A 9,364-nucleotide genomic window follows, 5' to 3' on the forward strand; every position below is an offset into this window, starting at 1 on the left:
ATTTCGACCAAAAATAAATATTTACATGTATTTAAAACACTTAAACGTTAATAATATAATACCTTTATATTTTTTTATTATAAAGACCTTATTCCAATAAAATAGTTTTAACTAACTAATGAGTTATTATTATATCTAATAAAAATAAAATAAATATCTATAATTAATTATTATTATTTAGCAATGATCTTCAAATGGATATAATCCCATTGATATCAGAATCGTAATTTCTAGGCCTATTTGTTGAACCCATGAGTATACTATTGTTCGGTATATTTTACGAATTTTTCCCGGAATATACGTATGGCATAGTAAAAATAAGCCTCTATGCGGCCGTCGGTGGCCAAAATATTAACGTTATACATCAAGAAAAAAAAATCTTGATGTTGAGGCATATCCTAAAGAGCCGTAGATTATAAGTAGTAATGATCAAAATTGATCTTGATCTTGCGGTCTCGCAAGACTCTTGCTACAAGACCAAGACCAAGATTAGGCTTGCAAGAACAAGACCAAATCAATACCGAAGTTGCAAAACCAAGACCAAAACAAGACCATCACTACAAGACTCTTGCAGTTTTGCAAATTTTTTTTTTTCCCGAAAACACATTAATTATCTAGATTTCATTAACTAATAATTTATAACGAAAATAATAAGAATTATTTTTATTGTTATTAAATTTAATCAGTATTTAAGGAAATGATGAATTATTGAAAAAATGATTAGAAATAATTGGAATTAATATTACAAAATAACATTATATAGTTATTTCATACTTAGCAATTACTGAACACTTTTTTTATTTTTCCCAAAATCGATGAAAACGATGAAAGTCGTCTTGCAAATAGAATAATTTATGACTTCCATAATACATCTCTAATTTAAATCGAATACACTAATAATTGCTGGAAGTCATTACGGACTACGGTAGATATCATTTCGATTGAAAGTACGTTTTTATTTTCGTTCGTAGCTTGTGTGATTTTTCCATACTAGACATTATGTAATTAAACTAGTGTCTTATACAGCATATAATATCATTACTATCGTAAACTTGTCTGTTGGCAGTATTGTACATAGATAACCAAAATATTATCTAGATAAGATAACGGATAATACATTAAAACTTCATCTAGATAAGATAATAGATAACTATTTAAAAATTTATCTGGATAATAGATAAAAGATAACTACATTTATCTAGATACAAAACAAATAAAATAGATAAAAACATTATTTTAAACAATTTAATTGGTTTAAAATAATCTTAATTCATTTTGCTAATTTAGACAGAAAACAGCACATAAACCTATTTTTATTTATTTTTATTTTATTTTATTAATTTACTATAATTTAAATAATATATAATTAAAAATGTACCTAGTTTTATGATTTGTATGATTTAAACATATACCTATGTATCTCTAGGATAGAAATCTACATAATATTTTATATAGATTATGTAACTATACTTTGCTATCTTGTAATATTCAAATTTAATTTAATGGTCATCAGTGATGATACATCACTTTGTCTTCGATTTACACGCAGTTAAATGCAAATAAATATATAATCTATATGCAAATAATACAATATTTTATAAATTAATTTTTTTGGATATAATACACAACACCATTTCAAATGTTTTGTCACCTAAACGGTTCCTTCTTGATGCTAATATTTGACTTCCGTTGCTAAACAAGCGCCCGACAAATGCAGATGAAGGAAGTTATATTTATAAAACTCAAATTTAACAAAATATATCATCATTTTAAAACTATACCATATAAATCGGTGTATTTATTTTATTTAACCGTACGTATTTATCAATAACTAATAAGTGAGCACTGTTACCTTATTGCTATTCTCAGTATTCACTAACACGATTTAAGATCTATATTAGGGTGGTTCTTATTTATAGGGATTTTTTTTTATTATTATTATTTATAATCAATGCCTCTAAAGAGGTTCCAATATATATAAAAATGATGTATACAAAATTTTAACATAATCTGATAATTTTAACCCGTGCCCCAAAGCCCTTAAAGTTACTATCATAATAAACCATAGAGATGACTGTACATATAAAAATACCTCACCGATACAGTTCATATTATAATCGTACATAGTCCGTTTTTATCTTAATGCTTTTGATATCTAATGTGATTATGTGAATCATAATTGTGACGACCATGAATTTTCGTATTTATCATTAGTTATTGCAAAGTCACTGGTGTTGTTACTGCAAAATACATTTATAAAATAGATGTTATAATGTCACTAGCAGTGGCGTAGCCAGGATTTTTAAATAGGGGGGGGGGCTAACCACTTTTTTTGGATAAGTAAGGTAAGAGAGGATATGAGAATTCACCCTCAACCCCCCACCATCTACCACCAAGTTTCTAAACGTAATTCAAGCGTTTTAGTATAGTTTTAAAAATATTTATTAATATATAATTTATAATAATAATAATAATTTTGGTTTCAGTGTTCAGTCACTTGCTCCACTCTGACAGCTGCATTCTCTTAGGCAAATTTCTGGCAAATTCAGTTATTATTTTACTTTCATCGAATTGCTCTTTTTTATTTATATTAGCCATAGCTAACCCGTTCAGTCTGTTTTCCAACATGGTGCTTCTTAAAAATTTTTTTAAGCGATTAAGTGCTGAAAACGTTCTTTCCGGAGTGAAAGAGGTAACTGATAACGTGGCGAATAATTGTAAAAGTATTTTAATGTTAGGTCGAAGATTGGTGTGATGAGAGAGTGAATCAAGAGCAGAATTCGGTTTTGGAATAGTATTTTGACTCCATTGTTGCCTCCATATGAACAGGTCAGCTCTGATTGTAGATGAGGTATCATCATGGAGATCTTGGACATATATTTTAGTAGGTTTTATAATATTTTTATCGTCATACATATTTAAATTGGCCGGAATAAGTCCTTCAAGTGGCATAACATCAATATGCCCTTGATTAAAACGAGCATTGATTCTATTAAATAGTCAAGATACATTATACATATAAACACGGCCCATGGAGGAGGCTATAGCCCCCTTATCCCCCCCCTTTGGCTACACCACTGGTCACTAGTATACGAACTTCGTGAACAAACGAAAATATATTTAATCAGAGACGATGCAAATCAAATTATAGGCAGTAAGTTACTATCCAATATGCAAGTGTTGAGGGTTTTATTTTATTATCTTAGAAAAGTGAAGCTTAATGTGAGACAGAGTTGCTCTTTAGTTTTAAAAGAAACAATTATATTTTGAGAAAAAGCGCGAATACCAACTAGAGATTTTCAACGTTGTATTGAAAAATTAGAAAAAATGTATAATGAATGGAGAAATTTATAGAAACATGCGGCTGATACCGAATTGGTTCCCGAGCTCCAAACCCACGCACCGAATCGGTTCCCGTTTGAAAAAGGTATTTTATTAGGTATAGCCAAATTGGTTCCCGTTTGAAAAAAGTATATTATTAGGTATAGCCAAATTGGTTCCCGTTTAATTATACATACATTTAAATGTAATTATACATTTTCCTTTTTAATTTTATATGCTCAGGACTGTCAACTTAAAAGTAGGTTTGATCAATAATGTGCGTTAATGTGTGTTAAAAAAAAAATGATAAAATATATACAATTTTAAATCATTGATTTGGAAGTCAACTAGTCATCACTTAGGTATACAAAATACAAATAATAAAATATAATAAATATAATTTAAAACCACTGATTTGCAAATTTGAAGCTAACTTTCTTTAAATATTCAATTCTCGTAATTGTCTCATTAATCTCATTCAATTTTCCAAGTATTTGTTATTTCTTTCCTATTTGCTTGTAATTTGCTAGTCTCTAGTAATCTATAGTCTTCTATATTTCTATACTTTACCTTATAAATATAATAATTGTGACTATTATTATGTCATAAATATAGTTTTTAAAATTTTGTTTTTTTGCTCTTTATGCACTGGCCCGCTGGATTTTAATTTTTAATATTGTAAGTAAATTATTTTAAAAATTAAAATTGTCCTTATTTTACCTGTACACAAACGAGAACCAATTCAGCTATACCTAATAAAATGCCTTTTTTATACGGGAACTGATTTGTCTATACCTTATAAAATACTTTTTTCAAACAGGAACCAATTCGGTTACTCCCAAACATGCAATAAGAGGAAATGAAAACCAAATAAATAAGGAATAACAGTTTAAAGATCAATTAGAAGATTTATTTGATATAGCTCATGCCAATGCTATGCAGATGATAAGTTTGGAGGATGATAAAATTTTTTTGACTTTACAACGCCAAAAAGGAAGGCTTGGTTATTTATCTAGTGTAGATTATTCATTTATGAGAAAAGTTAAAAATAAAGAAGAAAGACAAGAGAAACTAATTGCTAGAAAAAAACGTCATTATGAACAATGTGCTGCTACTATTAATAAACATAAGTTCGTTATTTTCTTTAATCATACCTTTATTTTTAATAATTTATGAAGTCATTTTTTTTTTTTACTTTATTTTGTAGAATCTACTGATTTCAGTGATGACGATTTTTCCGAAAAAGTTACTTACCTACCAAGTACTAGTGAAATTGACTGTTTACCAGTGTCTTCTACAGAATATAATTCTAATATAATAGATACTTCACAAACTCAACTCATCGTCAGTAATAAAACACGAGGTAGAAAAAAAATCATGACAGCCAAATTATCTTCAGCCCTTGACCGTTGTAAAATTAGTGACAGAGATGCAGTTCACATAATAATTGCAGTAGCAAAAGCACTTAAAGTTGAAGTTAGCGATTTAGTTGTGAGCAGATCTTCCATAAAACGGTATCGCGAGCAATCGCGTATGGTTTTAGCAAATAATATTCTTATAAAGTTTTCAACATCTGAATTAAATGCAATAGTCTTACACTGGGATGGTAAATTGCTCCTTGATTTAACTGGAAAAGAAACTGTTGATAGATTGCCAATTTTTATAACTAATAATGACAGTGAACAACTATTAGGTGTACCTAAGTTATTACAAGGCACTTCAAAAGCTCAAGCAGAAGCTATTTACCAATACCTATCTGAGTGAGGATTAATGGATCACGTAAAAGCAATGTGCTTTGATACGACAGCGATAAACACGGGTTAGTTAGTATAGAAACATACAATTTCATAATAAAATATTTATTTTAATATAATTTTTATAATTATATTTATTTTTAATAATTCAAGCATTTAAATGTTTATACTTTAGGCTGAATCAGCGGAACATGTATATTACTTAAACAATGGTTGGAAAGAAGTTATTGTATTTACCCTGTCGTCATCACATTTATGAGATAATTTTGAGAAGTGTTTTTGATCATAAATTCGGTTCAACATTTGGACCAAATGTCCCTTTATTTCAACGGTTTCAATTAGCGTGGCTAAGACTTAATCTCAACAACTTCAAACCTAGACTTCAAGATACTAAAGTTAGTCAACAATTTAATAATTCGATTGAATGTATTTTAAAATTTTGCATGTCTGAATTAACTAAGATTCAATGTAGATTAACGAGAATTTCTTGAACTAACCGTTATCTTTTTAAATGGTACTCCTGCTCGTCAAATCTTTTTTCGAGTTTCAGGAGCAATTCATCATACTCGCTGGATGTCGCAGGCCATTTATTGTTCAAAAATATTTATACTTCACCAAGAATATAAATTAAACAAAAGAGAATACGATTCAGTTCGTGATATTTGTATTTTTATTGTTTTTTGCTATGTTAAAGCGTGGTTTAATGCACCAAATGTTTGTGTTGCACCACGCCAAGACTTACAATTTTTGCGTGATCTTTATGATTATAAGACAATAGATGAAAATTTATCTGAAGTTACACTAAAAAAAATTATCAATCATCTATGGTATTTGTCTCCAGAGTCAGTTGGATTTGCATTTTTCGATGATGAAATTTCTGACAATACAAAAATTAAAATGATTCAAGCTTTAAAAAAAATAATAATGTAGATGGAGACTCAATTAATGTAGAAAAATGATTATGTGTAAAATTAAACGAAATACCAAGTTTTATAAATAATACGATTGAATCATTTATTTCAGATAAAACTTTAAATTTTTTTAAAAGTTTCAATATAAATTATAACTTTATTGAAACATGGCCATCAACTTGGGAGAACAATTTAGAATACAAACGGGATAAAGAAATTATCAGCAAATTAAAAATTGTAAATTATATGGCTGAACGAGCTGTTAAATTAATTGATGATTTTAACAAAATTGGTTCAAAAAATTAAGAACAGAAGCAGTATATTCTTCAAGTTGTCACGGAATACAGGCATTAGTATTCAAATTCAAACAAAAGCACTCTTATGGAAAAATTATAGTATATGCATGCAAAATAAAATATTGGTAGACATTTATTAAAAATGTATTAATTATTATAAATTGTTTATAAAATTAAAATTCGTTTTTCCTTACAAAATATGTATTTATTATTTAATTTTTTCGTTAATTTTATGAATTACTCAATTTTTAAAAATATTAACAACGTGAAATTTTCAAGAACTTTGGGGCACGGGTTAAACTTATCCGATTATGCTCACATTTTGTATGCATCATTTTTATACATATTGGAACTTAATTAGGGGGATCGGCCACAAAAATTTAAATATTTAAAAATAAGGACCATCCTAATCTATATACACTAATGCTATATATCAGTGGTTACTGGTTGGCTTTATTATTATATATTACTTAAATCTAAGTTCATACATTGTTATTTATGGAACGTTCTAGCCAAATATTGACGCTTTATGTCCATGTGTTCACACAATTATTATCTATATTATTATTATATGAGTATAATATTAGCTATTGGGTATACGTATATTAAATTCCCGGCATTGGGCAACGAGTATCACCCAATCGTCGATTATATAGAAAAAAAAGTTAATCGTTATAAAATTGAATGATATTGAAATATATTTCAACGTATACGTATACGTTCATTTTTATATGTTTTCTGTGTAAATAATTATATGATACATTTTCTTTGTTTATAGAATATGTATATTTAAAATTTAAAACATATATACGTTAATACTATGTGTTTATTATTCCTCGTTTCACTTCTCACAAAAAAAAAAAAAAATATTATCTTTTTCAAAATTATCTAGATAATTCATAATAGATAACCATTTTATTTAAAAAGATGGATAAAAAGATACTTCAAATTCTTATTATCTAGATAAGATAAAAAATTAATATTTTATTAATAATTTTTATCTAGATAATGCAAAACAATGTCTGTTGGTAAAACGCCTTGTTAGTTGTTGTTACTATACCTTTAAAATGAGTGACATTGAAAATGTAGTGAACCAAAGCGAGAGTGTGAATAAATTAGAAGATGTAATAGGAAATTACAAAGTGAATTATGCTGGTAAATTGATTAATCAAATACAAATACAAGTAAAATAATATATATATAATATTTTAAAATGCAAAGTTTTAAACGAATACCTATGATAAAAATTAAATTGTTTGATTGTTTTATATTATTAATATACTATATAATATATTGGACTTAAGTTTCATCCTAGAAGTCATAGTAAAAAATCTACATAGCTATAACAGCTAGATATTTAGTTTTTTTTTATATTTTATGAAAATAGCAAGAGTCTTGCGTAAGATCAAGACCAAGACCAAGACTGGGTCTGCTAGACCAAGATTTTGAAAATCTTGGCCTTGGTCTTGTTTTGATCATCACTTATTATAAGTCAAAGAGCGATAATTTGTTTCCCCTGGTCTAGCGTGTCATCGTTTCACCTGGGCGCAAGTTCAGCACACTTGTCAGGTGTTCGTGCGTATTCACCGACCACATGAAGGGCTTCGAGCAAAAACGGGGTAAATCCATTTTTTTTTTGAAAGTGGGGTTTCGACCGTTTATTATCAAAAAAAAAAAAAAAAATAAAATTACTAGTACATCTGTGCAAGAACGAGACAACTCCGATCATTAATACAGGATATATAAAGTAAATGGAGTTGTTTGGTTTTTTTTTTTTTTTTCAGTTGAAAAATCAGATAACTCTGTTGTTCTAACCAGAGGTCAGGCCACCGTGATATACACCAATTCGTCCGTGGGTATTCATCGTGTTCGATAGCGATTTTTCGGTCTGAATGTATTGTTTTCATATCATCGTTTTTGTTGTTATTATTCCATCTTGTGGGACCGATATATGGCGATCTACGTGTTGTATTGACATTTAATTTTAAGTTATTGATATTGTACTGTATATTGTAATCTCTACTGATTAATAATTTGTTAAACGCATTTCATTTTTAGCGAGTAATAATAATTTTACTACTAATCGAATTTAAATAGTATTTTATTTGTATTTTTGAAATCAATACTGATGTGTGCATTGTTAAAGGTTTCACTCGCGGAGACACATTCATACGAGTGTCGTGCAAAAAATATTGAAACATAAAAAAATAAAAAATAAAAAAATAAAAACAAAAGTTGTTGTACAAGCACCCTTTAAAAGGCAAGAAATATACGTGAACACATACGGTTTAATGCACGTGCCCCATTGTAATGCCTCTACCGCACGGACTTCTTGTTTGGTGTTTGACGCGCATCCATCACCGGCCTGTAGATACATTTTTGCCGCGTATTTTCAGTTCCGTTACGGTCTCACGTCTACATATCCGTATTCAAATGATCCCACGGCGTATACGCATCACCTAACGTTCCAGCGGTGCATGTGTGCAGGTTAAGCTAGGCACGGTGTCCGGCCTCCGTGGCAAGGAGTGGGTGATATGTATGTTAGAACACCTACCATGGACCGTATTTTATTATATTTCACCATATTGCTAACTTACAGTATAATTTGCCCTACATGAGTACTAGTCTATTTAATTGTAAAACACTCCCACTAAATTAATTCTGGATACGTCCCTGCTTCGCGGGGTAATGCTTCTAGGAGTGATGTGATCAGTGCGCGAAGGCGACGAAATTATGCCTGCACATCCTCGCCCTCAGTCGGTCATCGACCGTGTGCCTACATAACTTTCTGGTGAAGTACATGGTTTGCATTCGTGGATCGCTGTGCCTGGCAACGATTCATCGGCGCTGAACTGACACGCAATGCAATGATATCAACTATGGTATAGTTGAATGCGTACCGCGAAACCGATTCTATGGTTGACGCAACAAATGGAGATCCATCGGGAAGATAATATGCACGTTACGATCGATATAATCGAAATGTTCACCACGAATCGCATAGCTTACGTCAGTTTTGAACAAATAAGTCCTATGGGAATTGTTTTATCCGTAATATTCAGCATTTTATAGCTTGCAAGTA

The sequence above is a fragment of the Sipha flava genome, unplaced genomic scaffold, assembly GCF_003268045.1.
Source record: "Sipha flava isolate LNK unplaced genomic scaffold, YSA_version1 307_pilon_pilon, whole genome shotgun sequence".
Taxonomy (NCBI): Eukaryota; Metazoa; Arthropoda; class Insecta; order Hemiptera; family Aphididae; genus Sipha; species Sipha flava.